At 44.9% G+C, this 20,519-nt stretch overlaps 1 pseudogene; it reads right to left on the bottom strand.

Moving 5' to 3' along the window:
- Positions 1–20,519, bottom strand: part of LOC127303321 (protein FAR1-RELATED SEQUENCE 5-like) — a 37,158-nt pseudogene that overhangs the window by 13,925 nt on the left and 2,714 nt on the right.

Genomic DNA, 20,519 nt, shown 5'->3' with positions numbered 1-20,519 from the left:
ATTAGGCATAATCAGAAGGTCCCTAATCGGAACGGCTCCTCTCTCCGCCGCATTCTCTACAAAGAAGTCCCCCCTCCCAAATTGCGCCCCCCAATAGCGCCAATTGATTCCTGCAACTGAAGCCTCTGAACGTACACATCGATCCACTCGAAATGCCTGCATTTCTTCAAGATCTGAAAACAACAACGTGAACCCTAAATCCCAAATTCGAGGGAATAACAAGAAAATCGAGAGAAAACAGAGAAATTGGAGCGAGATCTAACCTTATCCCCCTCTCTATATGGCAAGCTCTCGCATGCAACGAACTCACGTCCACGGTTGCCGTTCTCGTCCGTCTTACAGATCGACCGCTTCAGAGGCTCCTGGCGTGGGCAGTCAGGGCATCTTGTCAAAGGCACGGGTCCACTGCGGCCATGAAGAACGGGAGGTCGAAGAGAAACTAGACATCACCCGCGTGCCGGAGAAGGGCTGCCGCTGACGGAGAAGAAGAACAATGGGGCGCGGAGAAAGAAAGGGGAAGCAATGGCACAGGCACGGGCGCGGGGCTAGCTCGGGCTCCCATTTTGCAACGGTCACCTGGGTAAGCTGTGGGTCCGGCGCGCTAACGTGGACAAGTTGTGGGTCCCACGATGATCTGGATAAGTGGAGACGTGTCCACTGCGGGGCACCAACAGCGGCCCCACTTGCCAGCACCAACCAACGTCAACTAAACGGGATTCCTTCCGTCCGAGCTCCTTCTGCGGGTTATAGACAAGGGGTTGGGGAAAACTGAGGAAAAACTAAGGATCTGGGGAAAACTGAGTACAACTAAGGAGCCGAGGGCACGAAAATAGAAATCCCAAACAAGTTAGACGGTTCTAATTTGGTTTGCATATTTTACGTGGTTTAGGGTTTTCGCATAAGATCCAATCTACCTACGAACATGAACCACAACGGTGATACTAGTGTTGTCAATAGAAAGAGTAAATTGGATCTTTACTATAGTAGGAGAGACAGACACCCGCAAAGCCACATATGCAATACAAGTTGCATGTCGAGCGTGGAGCAAATCTCATGAACGCGGTCATGTAAAGTTAGCCCGAGCCGCTTCATCCCACTATGCCACAAAGATGCAAAGTACTCGAACTAAAGACAACAAAGCATCAACGCCCACAAACAATTGTGTTCTACTCGTGCAACCAATCTATGCATAGACACGGCTCTGATACCACTTATGGGATTCGTAGCATAGAAAACAAAAAATTTCCTACCGCAAGAACGAAACACAAGCCAAGATCTAATCTAGTAGACGTTAGCAACGAGGAGATGAAGAGACTAACCCTCGAATATTTGCAAAGCTTAACGAGATTAGATCTCGTGGTGGATGTAGTCGATCACTTGCCGCTTGCAAAAGCGCCTAGAAGATCTTGATCTTGACGGTGCCACAATCCGGCAGCACCTCCGTACTCGGTCACACGTTCAGTGCTGATGAAGACGACGTCCTTCTCCCCGTTCCAGCGGGCAGCGGAAGTAGTAGATCCTCCTCGGAATCCCGGCAGCACGACAGCGTGGTGGCGGTGGTGGTGGAGATCTCCGGCAGGGCTTCACTATGCGCTGCGGGAGAGATGTGTGGAGGAGGGGGCGGCTAGGGTTTGGGGAGAGGGGGCTAGGGCGCCAGCCACTTGGGGGCTGCGGCCTAGGAGGCTTGGTGTCGCCGGCCCCTCCCCTTGGCTCCTCATTATATAGGTGTGATACGTCTCAAACGTATCTATAATTTCTTATGTTACATGCTACTTTTATGACAATACTTGAATGTTTTATACATACTTACAACATTATTATACATTTTCCGGCACTAACCTATTAACAAGATGCCGAAGCGCCAGTTGTTGTTTTCTGCTGTTTTTGGTTTCAAAAATCCTAGTAAGAAAATATTCTCGGAATCGGACGAAATCAACGCCCAGGGTCCTCTTTTTCCACGAAGCTTCCAGAAGACCGAAGAGATAACGAAGTGGGGCCACGAGGTGGCCAGACCACAGGGCGGCGCGGCCCAAGCCCTGGCCGCGCCGGCCTGTGGTGTGGGCCCCTCGTGGCGCCCCCTGACCTACCCTTCCGCCTACATATAGCCTTCGTCGTGAATACCCCTGGACCGAGAGCCACGATACGGAAAACCTTCCAGAGACGCCGCCGCCGCCAATCCCATCTCAGGGGATTCAGGAGATCGCCTCCGGCACCCTGCCGGAGAGGGGAATCATCACCGGAGGGGCTCTACATCATCATGCCCGCCTCCGGATTGATGCTTGAGTAGTTCATCCTTTGACTATGGGTCCATAGCAGTAGCTAGATGGTTGTCTTCTCCGCTTGTGCTATCATTATTTAGATCTTGTGAGCTGCCTAACATGATCAAGATCATCTATTTGTAATGCTACATGTTGTGTTTGATGGGTTCCGATGAATCTAGAATACTATGTTAAGTAGATTATCAATCTATCATATATGTGTTGTTTATGTTCTTGCATGCTCTCCGTTGCTAGTAGAGGCTCTGGCCAAGTTGATACTTGTAACTCCAAGAGGGGGTATTTATGCTCGATAGTGGGTTCATGCCTCCATTGAATCTGGGACAGTGACAGAAAGTTCTAAGGTTGTGGATGTGCTGTTGCTACTAGGGATAAAACATTGATGCTTTGTCTAAGGATATTTGTGTTGATTACATTACGCACCATACTTAATGCAATTATCTGTTGTTTACAACTTAATACTGGAGGGGGTGCGGATGCTAACCCGAAGGTGGATTATTTAGGCATAGATGCATGCTGGATAGCGGTCTATGTACTTTGTCGTAATGCCCTGATTAAATCACATAGTAATCATCGTTGATATGTGTTGAATCTTGATTTGTCAATTGCCCACCTGTAATTTGTTCACCCAACATGCTAGTTATCTTATTGGAGAGACACCACTAGTGAAATGTGGACCCCGGTCCATTCTTTTACATCTGAATACATTCTACTGCAATAATTGTTCTTTACTATTCTTTGCAAACAAACACCATCTTCCACTCGATACGCTTAATCCTTTGTTTTCAGCAAGCCGGTGAGATTGACAACCTCACTGTTACGTTGGGGCAAAGTATCTTGATTGTGTTGTGCAGGTTCCACGTTGGCGCCAGTTTCACTGGTGTTGCGCCGCACTACATTCCTCCACCAACAACCTTCACGTGCTTCTTGGCTCCTACTGGTTCAATAACCTTGGTTTCTTTCTGAGGGAAAACTTGCCGCTGTGCGCATCATACCTTCCACTTGGGGTTCCCAATGGACGTGTACATCTACGCGCATTAAGCACTTTTTCTGGCGCCGTTGCCGGGGAGATCAAGACACGCTGCAAGGGGAGTCTCCACTTCCAATATCTTTACATTGTTTTTGCCTTGCTTTACTTTACTTTATTTACTGTCTTGTTTGCTTCATATTAAAAACACAAAAAAAATAGTTACTTTACTTTCTGTCTTATTTACTAGCTCTATATCAAAAACACAAAAAAATTAGTTACTTGTCTTTACTTTATTCTATTTGTTTAGTTTACTTTATTACTGCTACAATGGGTACTCCTGAAAATACTAAGTTGTGTGATTTCACTAGCACAAATAATAATGATTTTATAAGTACTCCTATTGCTCCACCTGCTACTACTGCAGAATTCTATGAAATTAAACCTGCTTTACTGAATCTTGTTATGAGAGAGCAATTTTCTGGTGTTAGTACTGATGATGCTGCTGCCCATCTTAATAATTTTGTTGAACTTTGTGAAATGCAAAAGTATAAGGATATAGATGGTGATATTATAAAACTGAAATTGTTTCCTTTCTCATTAAGAGGAAGAGCTAAAGATTGGTTGCTTTCTTTGCCTAAAAATAGTATTGATTCATGGACTAAATGTAAAGATGCTTTTATTAGTAAATATTATCCTCCTGCTAAGATTATATCTTTGAGAAGTAGCATTATGAACTTTAAACAATTTGATAATGAACATGTTGCTCAAGCATGGGAGAGAATGAAATCTTTGGTAAAGAATTGCCCAACCCATGGACTGACTACTTGGATGATCATCCAAACCTTTTATGCAGGATTGAATTTTTCCTCGAGGAACCTATTGGATTCAGCTGCTGGAGGTACTTTTATGTCCATCACCCTGGGCGCCGCAACTAAACTACTTGATGATATGATGATCAATTACTCTGAATGGCACACTGAAAGAACTCCTCAAGGTAAGAAGGTAAATTCTGTTGAAGAAACCTCTTCTTTGGGTGATAAGATTGATGCTATTATGTCTATGCTTGCAAATGGTAGATCTCATATTGATCCTAATAATGTTCCTTTAGCTTCATTGGTTGCTCAAGAAGAAAATGTTGATGTGAATTTCATAAAGAGTAATAATTTCAACAACAATGCTTATAGGAATAATTATGGTAACAACAACTATAGGCCATATCCTTCTAATAATGGTAATGGTTATGGTAATTCTTATGGTAATTCTTACAACAATAATAAGAGTGTACCCTGGTCTTGAAGTGATGCTTAAAGAATTTATTAGTACACAAACTGCTTTCAACAAAACTGTTCAAGAAAAGCTTGGTAAAATTGATGTTCTTGCTTCTAAGGTTGATAGTCTTGCTCTTGATGTTGATCTTTTAAAACTGAAAGTTATGCCTGAGGAAGTTAAAGATGCTAGGTTTGCTAAAACAAATTCCATACAAGTTCGAATTAATGATAATATTATAATGTTGGCTGAATTGCATGCTAGGTGGGATAGAGAAGAAAAAGAAAAACTTGCTAAAGAGAATAATGTAGCTAAAGTATGGACTATTACCACCACTAGTAATGTTGATTCTTCACATGTTGCTACACCTCCTACTATCAATGGTAAAATAATTGGTGTTGGCAATGTTTCTACTCCTAGTACAAAGCGCGCAAAATTGCCTGAAACTGCTTGTGATAAAACTGCTGAAATTTTTCAAAATATTGGTGACAATGATTCCATTGCTGTAGAACATAATGGTTTAGATTTTGATGATTGTTATATTACTGAAGTTATAAAGTTCTTACAAAAACTTGCTAGAAGTCCTAATGCTAGTGCTATAAATTTAGCCTTTACAAAACATATTACAAATGCTCTCATTAAAGCTAGGGAAGAGAAATTAAAACTTGAAGCTTCTATTCCTAGGAAGTTAGAAGATGGTTGGGAGCCCATCATTAAGATGAAATTCAATGATTTTGAATGTAATGCTTTATGTGATCTTGGTGCAAGTATTTCTGTTATGCCTAAGAAAATTTATGATATGCTTGACTTGCCACCATTGAAGAATTGTTATTTGGATGTTAATCTTGCTGATAATGTTAAAAAGAAACCTTTGGGGATGATTGATAATGTTTGTATTACGGTTAACAATAACCTTGTCCCCGTTGATTTTGTTGTCTTGGATATTGAATGCAATGCATCTTGTCCTATTGTGTTGGGAAGACCTTTTCTTCGAACCGTTGGTGCTGTTATTGATATGAAGTAGGGTAATATTAATTATGAATTTTCTCTCAAGAAAGGTATGGAACACTTAACTAGAAAGAGAATGAAGTTGCCTTTTGATTCTATTATTAGAACAAGCTATGATGTTGATGCTTCTTCTGTTGATGTTACTTGATTTGCACTTTCTGCGCCTAGCTGAAAGGCGTTAAAGAAAAGCACTTCTTGGGAGATAACCCAAGTTTCATTTTATTTACTGTATTGTTGAGTCTTGGAAGTTGTTTACTACTGTAGCAACCTCTTCTTATCATGTTTTTGTGCCAAGTAAAGTCTCTATGTTAAAGTTGATGCTAGATTTGGATTGCTGCGCAGAAACAACATTGCTGTCTGTCACGAATTCGCACAGATCTCTCTGTAGGAGAGTCAAAAAAATCTGAAAATTTACGTGAGTGATCCTCATATATGTACGCAACTTTCATTAGTTTTGAGTTTTTCCGTTTGAGCAAGTTAAGTGCCCCTGCAAAATTCGTCTTTACGGACTGTTCTGTTTTTGACAGATTCTGCCTTTTATTTCGCATTGCCGCTTTTGCTATGTTGAATGAGTTTCTTTGTTCCATTAACTTTCAGAAGCTTTGTGCAATGTGCAGAAGTGTTAAGAATTATTGTGTCATCTCTGAATATGTGAATTTTTGATTATGCACTAACCCTCTAATGAGTTTGCTTGAAGTTTGGTGTGGAAGAAGTTTTCAAGGGTCAAGAGAAGAGGATGATATACTATGATCAAGAAGAGTGAAAGGTCTAAGCTTGGGGATGCCCCGGTGGTTCATCCCTGCATATTTTAAGAAGACTCGAGCATCTAAGCTTGGGGATGCCCAAGGCATCCCCTTCTTCATCGACAACTTATCAGGTCACTTCTAGTGAAACTATATTTTTATTCCGTCACATCTTATGTTCTTTACTTGGAGCGTCGGTTTGCTTTTTGTTTTGGTTTGAATAAAGTTGGATCCCATCATTCTTATATTGGAGATATTACGCTCCGCTTTTTCATATGGAACACTTGTGTTCTTAATTATGCTTTAATGTTCATGGCGAAGGCTGAAATTGCTTCGTTAAATTGCTATTTGGTTGGAATCAGAAAATGCTGCATATGGTTTGGAAATTTGGCAATTTTTTGAGCTCTCATAGATCATGTTTATGCTCTTGCATCATGTAGTTTAATCTATTAATGAAGAACTACCGTAGAGCTTGTTTAATTTGGTTTGCATGATTGGCCTCTCTAAGTCTAGATATTTTCTGGTATAGTGTTTGAACAACAAGGAAGACAGTGTAGAGCCTTATAATGCTTGCAATATGTTCTTGTGTAAGTTTTGCTGTACCTGTTCATACTTGTGTTTGCTTCAAACAACCTTGCTAGCCCAAACCTTGTACTGAGAGGAAATGCTTCTTGTGCATCCAAACACCTTGAGCCAAAACCCATGCCATTTGTGTCCACCATATCTACCTACTATGTGGTATTTTTCTGCCATTCCAAAGTAAATTACTTGAGTGCTACCTTTAAAATTTCATTCCTTTATCTTTGCAATATATAGCTCATGGGACAAATAGCTTAAAAACTATTGTGGTGATGAATATGTAGTTATGTGTCTTAGTTCTTATAAGTTGCTTGTTGAGCGGTAACCATGTTTCTGGGGACGCCACCAACTTTTTTCCTTTTTTGGATATCATGTGAGATGCTATGCATGTTCGTCTTGTCTGAAGTAAGTGCGATTTCATGATCAAATGGTTTGAGTATGCATATGTTAGAGAAGAACATTGGGCAGCCAACTAAAGCCATGTATCATGGTGGAAGTTTCAGTTTGGACATACAACCTCAATCTCTTATGAGAATATTATTTGTTGTTGAATGCTTAAGCATTAAAAGAGGAGTCCATTATCTGTTGTCTATGTTGTCCCGGTATGGATGTCTAAGTTGAGAATAATCAAAAGCGAGAAATCCAATGCGTGCTTTCTCCTTAGACCTTTGTACATGCGGCATAGAGGTACCCCTTTGTGACACTTGGTTGAAACATATGTTATGCAATGATAATCCGTGTTTTCCGAGCTGATTAGGACAAGGTGCGAGCACTATTAGTACTCTATGCATGAGACTTTCAACCTGTAGGAAGTATTATACATAGCACATATGAATTATTACTACCGTTGACAAAATTGTTTCTATGTTTTCAAAACAAAAGCTCTAGCACAAAAATAGTAATCCATGCTTCCCTCTGCGAAGGGCCATTCTTTTACTTTATGTTGAGTCGGTTTACCTACTTCTTTCTATCTTAGAAGCAAATACTTGTGTTAACTTTGTGTATTGATACTTACATGTTTACTTATTGCACTTGTTATATTACTCTATGTTGACAAATATCCATGAGATATACAAGTTACAAGTTGAAAGCAATTGCTGAAACTTAATCATCCTTTGTGCTGCTTCAATGCATTCTACTAAGAATTTATTGCTTATGAGTTAGCTCTTATGCAAGTCTTGTTGATACTTGTCTTGAAAGTACTATTCATGAAAAGTTTTGCTATATGATTCATTTGTTTAGTCATTATCTTTGTTAGCAATCTTTTGTTCAGATCACTCCATTCATCTCATATGCTTTACAATAATGTTGATTAAGATTATGTTGGTAGCATGTCACTTCAGAAATTATTTGTGTTATCGTTTACCTACTCGAGGACGAGTAGGAACTAAGCTTGGGGATGCTTGATACGTCTCAAACGTATCTATAATTTCTTATGTTCCATGCTACTTTTATGACAATACTTGAATGTTTTATACATACATTACATCATTATTATACATTTTCCGGCACTAACCTATTAACAAGATGCCGAAGCGCCAGTTGCTGTTTTCTGCTGTTTTTGGTTTCAGAAATCCTAGTAAGGAAATATTAACAAGCTCTACGGTAGTTCTTCATTAATAGATTAAACTACATGATGCAAGAGCTTAAACATGATCTATGAGAGCTCAAACAATTGCCAAGTCACCAAACCATATGCAGCATTTTCTGATTCCAACCAAATAGCAATTTAACGAAGCAATTTCAGCCTTCGCCATGAATATTAAAGCACAATTAAGAACACAAGTGTTCCATAAGAAAAAGCAGAGCGTAATATCTCCAATATAAGAATGGTGGGATCCAACTTTATTCAAAACAAAACAAAAAATAAAAGCAAACCGACGCTCCAAGTAAAGAACATAAGATGTGACGGAATAAAAATATAGTTTCACTAGAAGTGACCTGATAATGTTGTCGATGAAGAAGGGGATGCCTTGGGCATCCCCAAGCTTAGATGCTTAAGTCTTCTTAAAATATGCAGGGATGAACCACCGGGGCATCCCCAAGCTTAGACCTTTCACTCTTCTTGATCATAGTATATCATCATCTTCTCTTGACCCTTGAAAACTTCCTTCACACAAACTTCAAGCAAACTCATTAGAGGGTTAGTGCATAACCAAAATTCACATATTCAGAGGTGACACAATCATTCTTAACACTTCTGGACATTGCACAAAGCTTCTGCAAGTTAATGGAACAAAGAAACTCATTCAACATAGCAAAAACGGCAATGCGAAATAAAAGACAGAATCTGTCAAAAACAGAACAGTCCGTAAAGATGAATCTGGCAGGGGCACTTAACTTGCTCAAATGGAAAAAGTCAAAAATAATAAAAGTTGCGTACATATATGAGGATCACGCTCGTAAATTTGCATATTTTTCGATTTTTTTACAGAGAGTTCTGCGAGAATTTGTGACAGACAGCAATGTTGTTTCTGCGCAGCGATCCAAATCTATCATCAACTTTAACATAGAAACTTTACTTGGCACAAAAACATGATAAGGAGAGGTTGCTACAGTAGTAAACAACTTCCAAGACTCAACAATACAGTAAATAAAATAAAACATGGGTTATCTCCCAAGAAATGCTTTTCTTTAACGCCTTTCAGCTAGGTGCAGAAAGTGCAAATCAAGTAACATCAAGAGATGAAGCATTAACATTCTTACCAGAGGCCTTGTGATGCGGGGTGGCCTTCGGACACCTCCTCACCAAGACCAACAAGTCCCCCAAGCGGACCAATGACAAGGGCTCGAGCCAAAGCGATACATGACAAGGTGAACTCGCTCCTCACCACCCTTGACCTTGATACCCCTTTGAATGGATTGCTACCTCATGCCGACGTGCTATGTGTCATTAGGTACAAGGCGCACCAAGACCCCGGAGAGGACGAGACACCATGGTCAAGGGAAGGAGAGGAGCAGCGGAACCTGGAGATGAACATGATGCTGAAGCCGACGTCGCCCGAAGAGCACCAAGGAAGAAAAGGACGCTGGCCGGTCCAGGACCCGGTCGGACCGGACCCACGACCGGACGCCCCGGCCACAGGCCCGGTCAACCGGGCGCAAACCGGGCCAGCTCCCTCGTACCGGACGACGACCGGACCCAAGACCGGATTCTTCGCAGATTCCCGGTTGGCGATCGGTCGACCGGATCCGTGACCGGACAGCCCGGTCACAGGCCCGGTCAGACCGGACCCCTGACCGGACAGCCCGGTCACAGGCCCGGTCTGACCGGACGCACAACCGGATCCGACGGGAATACCCCACCAAACTGCCTTGACTTATCCATTCGCGTACCTGTTCGCCCTTGCTAGCTGTGCTTGCCTATTTAAGTAGCTGGACCCCCTCCTTTGTTTTTCAGACTTGTTTAGAACTCAAACCTAACTTTGAGCTTAGTCTCCCTTGGGTATCATCCCTCTGTAATCAAGGCAACCCTTGTGGATGTATGGATTTGGTAGTGAGAGATTCTAGTGTTTACACTCTCTCTCCCACTCCTTGATTCGTCCTCCTCACCGGTCTCTCCTCTCGGAATTCTACCTCGAGTCTCTTCCGGGCGGATTCTATTGGCACGGTCCATCGAGCCGTGGGGGTAAGCATCGATTGTATCGGGTTGGTGTGCGTGGTTCTTCGTGTGTTCTTCATGTTCTTAGTGTTCTTCCGCCTCTTCCCCCTCTTTCCCCTTGATTCCTTGGGTCATTCGCGAGATCGGGCCACAATCGGGGTCTTAGACCACATCATATGGTATCAGCAGCCTTTGGTTTCCGCGGATTTGACCCTCCACCCACCCAATTTCGTTTCTAGAAAATTTTCCAAAAAATAGCCCTAAATTGCCTTTGGACGGATCTGTGATTTGGTTGAGTTTTGAGTGGTTTTGCTCCGTGGATCTGGTGTTGTTGTGCTTGATCTACTATTTCCCCAACTTTTAGCCTCCAATTCCACCGTTTCCCTTCGTTTTGGTCGATTTGGTTTTGGTTTGGGGAAGAACAGGAGAGAGAAAGCTCCAAATCGTGCAGCCCGGTTGAGAACCCGATCAACCGGCCCCCAGACCGGACCGTCCGGCGCAGAACCCGGCCAACCGGCCGCAAACCGGACAGCCGGCCCAGAGACCGGTCCGACCGGCCCACAGACCGGACACGCCGGCGCCAACTCCGGTCCAACCGGACCAGCGACCGGGCTCCTCGTCTTCGACATCGACTAACACCACCGCCGACCACCACCACCACCATCATCTCCACCATCGCAGGTATAACTTGCAGTAACCCTTGTAGCCCTCTTCTTTTTGCGATCTATCCCACGAGCGAAGCTTTCGAGTGTTGCGAAACATCGCACGAGGTCCCGACCGCGAGGGTGTGCGTTGTGTGAGTACAGCTCATAAGTGGAGCTCGTGAGTGGCCAGCAAAAGAGTAAGAGCATAGTGTGCTAGTAAAAAAAAAAGAAAGAGAAAAAGCAAAGTGCAAAGTGCCACCGATACAAAAAGAGTGCAAGCAAGAGAGATAGAGAAGAGAGACCTCGTGCGAATCTTGGTGTTTCTACTCTATGCAACCTAGCTTCGATCTCTTCTTGCGTTAGTGTGACATTGAGCACCCTCGTTTTGGGTTTTTCCTTTTTCCGCTCGTTCCTTGGTTGCACTAACCCCGTTCATCCCGTGTGTGAGTTCCACATTTTTCCGTGTTTATAGTGATCACCACTTTGACACTTGGATTTTTGGACCTTACCCACTCTTAACAACATACTCGATTTTGGATTTCGTCTTTTGGCTTTCCACCATCCACTCCTACCACCATATTTGCTAGCTTTTGCGTGTGCCTTTGTGTGTGTCCCGATACAATTGGTCTTACTTTCGACTTGGTTGATTGCCTCAATACTATCTTACCACGGTAAGAGTGTGAGGTAGTCTCCTTCCACTAACATCCACAACATAGTTCTTGTCTTGTGATCATGGATAGGCACGGAGACCAAGCAAAGGAGGATGAGGTCCTACACCCTTCTGAAAGGTTGGCCACCCAACACAACCTATGGGTGCAACGCCAAGAGTTCAAGGACCAACTCCACTTGTTCGAGACACGCATCGATGAACAATATGAAGAAGTGGCTCACAACTTCGGCCAAGTGAACCAAGATATGATTCTTCTTCGCGAAGCTACGGACAACTTGCATGACCAAGTGACGGCCAATGATGCAAACATGGAGCGGCGCATGGATAGCCTCGAGCGCGCCATCAACAACTTGGGACGCCGACATCGACATCGCTCTACTTCCTCATCGTCATCGACTACCTCACGTGATGACTACTCCCATGATCACCATTCGTCCTCAAGCTCCGACTCAAGGCATGGAGATCATCATCGCTCTCATCGACCGCACGCTCGTCATGATGATTCTCGCTCCAACTCAAGGCGCGGAGAGTTCCATCGCCATGCTCGTCCTCATGAACGTCCGCAACAAGAACAAGCTCTTCACCAAGATCGTCATCAAGCGGCTCGCCATGCCCACCATGGGCATGACGACCAACCCCAAGACAACGTCCTCCACAACATAGACCCGGCACCTCATCGTCAAGCCCATGTGGATGCTCAAGACCAAGGTCATCAAGATCCACCAAGGCGTGACCTCCGGAACCATCCTCGCCATGACCAAAGGGGCCGAGGACAACCTCAACAAGATCAAGATGAGAGAGCCAACATTGGACAACGTCAACAACCTCGTCAAGATCCGCAACAACATCCTCAACATGAGCCAAGTGAAGCTAGTGTTCACCTCCAACGCCAACCCAATGCTATGGTTGGTCGTGGAAGACCTCCTCTACCACCTCAAGTCGCAAGAGATGAAGGCATCCGTCCTCGCCGAAGGAAAATGGAAGATGAAGAGAATATGTATGGAAAGCTCAAGTTCAACATGCCCAAGTTCAAGGGTGAAGACGATGCCGAGGCCTACCTCTCATGGGCACTCAAGGTTGACAAGATCTTCCGCATCCACAACTACTCCGGTGCCAAGAAAGTAGCCATGGCCTCCCTCGAGTTTGAAGACTATGCCAACACTTGGTGGGAACAAGTTGTCACTCTTAGGGAAGAAAAGGGTGATCCTCCAATTGATACTTGGGAAGACATGAAGGAGGAGATGCAAGCCCGCTTTGTCCCTACACACTACAAGACCGATCTCTTCAACAAGCTACAAAAGTTGAAGCAAGGCACCAAGACCGTTGAGGAATTCTTCAAGGAAATGGAGTTGACTATGATGCGAGCAAACATCCAAGAGTCCGAGAACCAAACCATTGCGAGGTTCTTCAATGGCCTCAACTACCCCATCAAGAGGATTGTGGAGTTCCAACAATACTCCAACATGGTTGAGTTAGTTCACCAAGCTTCCAAGGCCGAGCGTCAAGTGAATGAGGACATCAAGTACTCGAAGTCCAAGCAATACTTCGCCTCCAAGCTTGCTACATCAACTCCTACAACAAGTGGCAAGCCAACCACATCCTCTACACCTTCCAAGCAACCTTCTATACAAAGCCGCATGAAGCAAACGGTGTCGTCCACCGCCTCCTCCAAAGCCTCTACGGGACCCTCCAATGTCACTTGTTTCAAGTGTGGTACTCAAGGCCACAAATCCTTTGAGTGCAAGAACACCAAGGTCATGATCACTATGGAAAATGGTGACATAGAGACGCTAAGTGAAGGTGAATATGAAGCCCTAGTGCAAGCCGCCATTGCTAATGAGGAAGACTATGATGAAGAAAGTGGAGAAGACCCTCTCTTATGCACACATGATCCAAGCCCTTCTCTTGTGGTCACTCGAGTGCTCACCACTCAACCCCAAGCTATGGAAGACCAAAGATGCAACATCTTCCAAACGCGTGCCGGCATTGGTGGCAAGTCCATCAAGGTCATCATCGATGGTGGGAGTTGCCACAACTTGGCAAGCACCGAGTTATGTGAGAAGCTCAACCTCACGCTTCGCAAACATCCTCATCCATACCATGTCCAATGGTTGAGTGACAAGGGCAATGTCAAGATTCAACACACCGTCACCGTCAACTTCAAGATAGGACCCTATGAAGACACCGTCGAGTGTGACGTGGTGCCTATGACCGTGTGCCACATGTTGCTTGGCCGCCCATGGCAATTTGACAAGAAGGCCATACATGATGGTTACTCCAATGCATACACCTTCAAGGTCAAGGACAAGAAGTTTGAGCTTCGCCCAATGACTCCTAGCCAAATCATCGCCGACAATGCGAAGGCTTTAGCGAGGGCACAACACAACACCCACCATAGTGAGTTGAGAGGAGAGGGAGCTACCCACCAAAAAGAGAGTGAGCGCCACCACCCACATATGAGTGAGAGAAAGAGTGTCCTCCTAGCCACCAAAAGCGAGTGGAGAGAAGTGAAAGACAACCCATCCACCACCACACACTACGTGCTCATTTGCAAGGGCCTCTCGTCGGAGACTAACGACTTAACCAACATTCCTTCGTCTTTGTTGTCTCTTTTGAAGGAGTTCCAAGACGTCTTCCCCGACGAGCTACCTCATGGACTACCACCGCTTCGGGGCATCGAGCATCGCATCGACCTCATACCCGGCGCTCCCCTACCAAACCGCGCCGCTTACCGCACCAACCCCGAAGATACCAAGGAGATCCAACGCCAAATACAAGACCTCCTCGCTAAAGGGTACGTCCGAGAAAGCCTTAGCCCTTGTGCCGTTCCCGTCATTCTTGTGCCTAAACCGGATGAGACGCAACGGATGTGTATGGATTGCCGCCCTATCAATGCCATTACCGTCCGTTATCGCCATCCCATTCCGCGTTTAGATGACATGCTTGATGAATTGAGTGGTGCCACCATTTTCTCTAAGATTGATTTGCGTAGTGGCTACCACCAAATTCGCATGGCAATTGGTGATGAATGGAAGACGGCATTCAAGACCAAGCTTGGTCTCTATGAATGGCTCGTCATGCCATTTGGTCTTTCCAATGCTCCTTCGACTTTCATGCGTCTTATGAATCACATTTTGCGACCTCTTATTGGCAAGAGCGTGGTTGTTTACTTTGATGATATCCTCATCTATAGCAAAAATCTCGAGGACCATGTCCAACATGTGAGAGAAGTCTTATGCATCTTGCGCCACGAGAAGCTCTTTGCCAACCTTCCGAAATGCCATTTCGCTCAAAACAAATTGGTTTTTCTTGGTTTTGTGGTTTCCGCCAACAGGATTGAAGTTGATTCTTCCAAAGTTGAGGCCATCCACAATTGGCCCACTCCCACAAATGTTGGTCAAGTTCGAAGTTTCCATGGACTTGCCGGATTTTACCGCCGCTTTGTGAAAGATTTCAGCACCATTGCTTGCCCTTTAAACGAGCTTACAAAAAAGAATGTTCCGTTTGTTTGGGGCAAAGCACAACAAAAAGCTTTTGATGAATTGAAAAAGAGACTCACCGAAGCACCACTACTTGCCCTTCCCGATTTTGCTAAAACATTTGAGATAGAATGCGACGCGAGTGGCCTTGGAATCGGTGGTGTTCTCATGCAAAATGGAAAACCCGTGGCATACTATAGCGAGAAGTTGGATGGCGCACGCCTCAACTATCCTATATATGACAAGGAGCTTTATGCTTTGGTTCGTGTTCTTGAAGTTTGGCAACATTACCTTTGGCCAAAATAGTTTGTTATCCATTCGGATCATGAGTCCTTGAAGTATTTGAAAAGTCAACACAATTTGAACAAGAGACATGCTAAGTGGGTTGAGTTCATAGAGTCCTTCCCTTATGTTATCAAATACAAAAAGGGCAAGGAAAATGTGGTTGCGGATGCACTTTCCCGCAAGATTACTCTTCTACTCACCCGCTTGGAGTTTCACATTTTGGGTCTTGAGGAGATCAAAGAACTTTACCCTTCCGACGTTTTCTTTGGACCAATCTTTGCCAAGTGTTCCGTTGACCGCGTATTTGATGATTTCTATTTGCATGATGGCTACTTGTTTAAAGCTAACAAGATTTGCATTCCCGAGTCTTCTCTTCGTAAGTTGCTTTTGCAAGAGTCACATGGAGGTGGTCTCATGGGTCACTTTGGACGAGAGAAGACATATGCCATGCTATCAACCCACTACTATTGGCCAAGAATGTACCGCGACGTGGAACGCCTTTGCCGCCGGTGTACAACATGCTTACAAGCTAAGTCTACTTCCAATCCCTATGGTCTTTACATGCCTTTACCCATTCCATATGCACCTTGGTCGGACATAAGCATGGACTTTGTACTTGGCTTACCACGCATAAAACATGGTCATGACTCAATATTTGTGGTAGTGGATAGGTTCTCTAAAATGGCTCATTTCATACCATGTCATAAGAGCGATGATGCTTCACACATTGCTTCGTTGTTTTTCAGGGAAGTGGTTCGCCTACACGGAATACCGGCAAGCATTGTGTCGGATCGAGACGTCAAGTTCATGAGTTACCTATGGAAGTCGCTCATGGCGAAGTTTGGAGTGAAGCTCTTGTTCTCATCATCCTCGCACCCGCAAACCGATGGACAAACCGAAGTGGTCAATCGAAGCCTCTCAACACTCCTCCGCACACTTGTGAAGACAAATTTGAAGTCATGGGAAGATTGCCTACCCCACGCGGAGTTCGCCTACAATCGAGCCAAGCACTCCACAACCTCAAGGAGCCCCTTCATGATCGTCTACGGATTCGAACCTCCAACGGCACTCGACATCCTCCCACTACCTCTTCATGAAAGAACGAACATGGACTTCGACGAGCGTACCACCGCCATGAAGAAACTACATGAAGAGACAAGAGCAACCATACAAGAGCATGTTCTTCGCCAAGCTAACCGCCTCAATGCCAAGAAAAAGGAACGCGTGTTTGAAGAAGGAGACCTCGTTTGGATCCACCTAAGGAAAGAAAGGTTTCCGCAAGAACGCAACTCCAAGCTCAAGCCAAGAGGAGATGGTCCTTTCAAGGTCCTCAAGCGCATCAACAACAACGCCTACGTCATCGACATACCAACATCCAAGTACTTGGTGAGCAACACTTTCAACATCTCGGATCTCTCACCCTATCATGGAGATGAGGAGGAACAAGAGTCGAGGACGACTCTCTCCCAAGGGGGGGGGGAGATGATGCGGGGTGGCCTTCGGACACCTCCTCACCAAGACCAACAAGTCCCCCAAGCGGACCAATGACAAGGGCTCGAGCCAAAGCGATACATGACAAGGTGAACTCGCTCCTCACCACCCTTGACCTTGATACCCCTTTGAATGGATTGCTACCTCATGCCGACGTGCTATGTGTCATTAGGTACAAGGCGCACCAAGACCCCGGAGAGGACGAGACACCATGGTCAAGGGAAGGAGAGGAGCAGCGGAACCTGGAGATGAACATGATGCTGAAGCCGACGTCGCCCGAAGAGCGCCAAGGAAGAAAAGGACGCTGGCCGGTCCAGGACCCGGTCGGACCGGACCCACGACCGGACGCCCCGGCCACAGGCCCGGTCAACCGGGCGCAAACCGGGCCAGCTCCCTCGTACCGGACGACGACCGGACCCAAGACCGGATTCTTCGCAGATTCCCGGTTGGCGATCGGTCGACCGGATCCGTGACCGGACAGCCCGGTCACAGGCCCGGTCAGACCGGACCCCTGACCGGACAGCCCGGTCACAGGCCCGGTCTGACCGGACGCACAACCGGATCCGACGGGAATACCCCACCAAACTGCCTTGACTTATCCATTCGCGTACCTGTTCGCCCTTGCTGGCTGTGCTTGCCTATTTAAGTAGCTGGACCCCCTCCTTTGTTTTTCAGACTTGTTTAGAACTCAAACCTAACTTTGAGCTTAGTCTCCCTTGGGTATCATCCCTCTGTAATCAAGGCAACCCTTGTGGATGTATGGATTTGGTAGTGAGAGATTCTAGTGTTTACACTCTCTCTCCCACTCCTTGATTCGTCCTCCTCACCGGTCTCTCCTCTCGGAATTCTACCTCGAGTCTCTTCCGGGCGGATTCTATTGGCACGGTCCATCGAGCCGTGGGGGTAAGCATCGATTGTATCGGGTTGGTGTGCGTGGTTCTTCGTGTGTTCTTCGTGTTCTTAGTGTTCTTCCGCCTCTTCCCCCTCTTTCCCCTTGATTCCTTGGGTCCTTCGCGAGATCGGGCCACAATCGGGGTCTTAGACCACATCACCTTGAGCCTACTCTTCTTACTCTTTGGTTTAGGGAATACATGACCGCATCCAGGTGTAGAGGTAAAATTTAGAGTGCCTTTCCCCATATCTATGATTGCTCCCATGAGTTTCAGCAGGGATCTTCCAAGCGTGATTTGTCCTGTCCCTACACATTCAACAACAAGATAATCAGTGGACGTTCTTCCAAGAAAGGTTGTGAAAACACCTTCAGCTATTCCCTTAGGAATTATAACAGAATTATCAGTAAGAGTTATTCCTTCTCCTCCTTCAGTAAGTTCCCAAAGTGTCAAAGATTCATAAATGCTTTTAGGCATAAGGCAGAACTCAGACATAATATCACAGCGGCAATAAAAAATTTCACCACAAATGGTAACTTTTATAGTAGGCACCCACATTGAAGGTTCAAAGCTTAATGGAACATAATCATAAAATTCGCGAATATGGTTGTACCCTTCCTTTAAACAAGATATATTCGTTTCGAGAGTGTTTAATCTATTAAGAATGCTAGCAAGAGATGAATCAAAGTTACTAGCTGAGCTAGATGATGTGACCAATTTTTTCACGGCATTAAAAGCTTGATCTCCATCACAATGAAGGAAATCTCCTCCCACTACAGCATCTAAGGCATATCTATAACGAAAATAAGCCCAAAATAAAAGTTACTAAGAAGTAAACTTAGAGGCATTTTAGGTTCAGTTCTACTATAAGAATCAAAAATTCTAGACCAAGCTTCCTCAAAACTCTCCTCACCCCCTTGTTTAAAAGTAAAGATCGATTCCTCAGGTGATAGAGCAACAACTACAGGACTAGTCATGATAATAAAATAAATGCAAGTAACTAATTTTTTTGTGTTTTGATATAGAGCTAGTAAATAAGACAATAAGTAAAGTAACTAATTTTTTTGTGTTTTTAATATGAAGCAAACAAGACAGTAAATAAAGTAAAGTAAAGCAAGACAAAAACAAAGTAAAGAGATTGGAAGTGGAGACTCCCCTTGCAGCGTGTCTTGATCTCCCCGGCAACGGCGCCAGAAAAATGGCTTGATGCGCGTAAATGTACACGTCCGTTGGGAACCCCAAGAGGAAGGTGTGATGCGCACAGCAGCAAGTTTCCCTCAGTATGAAACCAAGGTTATCGAACCAGTAGGAGCCAAGAAGCACGTGAAGGTTGTTGGTGGAGGAATGTAGTGTGGCGCAACACCAGTGAAACCGGCGCCAACGTGGAACCTGCACAACACAATCAAAGTACTTTTCCCCAACGTAACAGTGAGGTTGTCAATCTCATCGGCTTGCTGAAAACAACGGATTAAGCGTATCGAGTGGAAGATGGTGTTTGTTTGCAAAGAACAGTAAAAACAGTAGAATGTATTCAGATGTAAAAGAATGGACCGGGGTCCACAGTTCACTAGAGGTGTCTCTCCAATAAGATAACTAACATGTTGGGTGAACAAATTACAGGCGGGCAATTGACAAATAAAGATTCAATACATATCAATGATGATTACTATGTGATTTAATCAGGGCATTACGACAAAGTACATAGACCGCTATCCAGCATGCATCTATGACTAAATAATCCACCTTCAGGTTATCATCCGAACCCCTTCCAGTATTAAGTTGTAAACAACAGATAATTGCATTAAGTATGGTGCGTAATCTAATCAACACAAATATCCTTAGACAAAGCATTTATGTTTTATCCCTAGTAGCAACAGCACATCCACAACCTTAGAACCTATTGTCACGATCCCAGATTCAATGGAGGAATGAACCCACTATCGAGCATAATTACTCCCTCTTGGAGTTCCAAGTATCAACTTGGCCAGAGCCTCTACTAGCAACGGAGAGCATGCAAGAACATAAACAACACATATATGATAGATTGATAATCAACTTAACATAATATTCTATATTCATCGGATCCCGCCAAACACAACATGTAGCATTACAAATAGATGATCTTGATCATGTTAGCTAGCTCACAAGATCTAAACAATGATAGCACAAGCGGAGAAGACAACCATCTAGCTACTGCTATGGACCCATAGTCCAAGGATGAACTACTCACGCATCAATCCGGAGGCGGGCATGATGATGTAGAGCCCCTCCGGTGATGATTCCCCTCTCCGACAGGGTGCCGGAGGCGATCTCCTGAATCCCCCGAGATGGGATTCGCGACGGCGGCGTCTCTGGAAGGTTTTCCGTATCGTGTCTCTCGGTACAGGGGGTTTCGCGACGAAGGCTATTTGTAGGCGGAAGGGTAGGTCAAGTGGCGGCACGAGGGCCCCACACACCAGAGCCGCGCGGCCAGGGCCCAGGCCGCGCCGCCCTATTGTGTCGGCGCCTCGTGGCCCCACTTCGTACCTCCCTCGGTCTTCTGGAAGCTTCGTGTAAAAATAGGCCCCTGGGCGTTGATTTCGTCCAATTCCGAGAATATTTCCTTACTAGGATTTCT

The sequence above is a fragment of the Lolium perenne genome, chromosome 5 (genome assembly GCF_019359855.2).
Source record: "Lolium perenne isolate Kyuss_39 chromosome 5, Kyuss_2.0, whole genome shotgun sequence".
NCBI classification, from domain to species: domain Eukaryota; kingdom Viridiplantae; phylum Streptophyta; class Magnoliopsida; order Poales; family Poaceae; genus Lolium; species Lolium perenne.
Note: the sequence above shows the minus strand (reverse complement) of the source record. Positions and strands in the feature narration are given on the sequence as shown.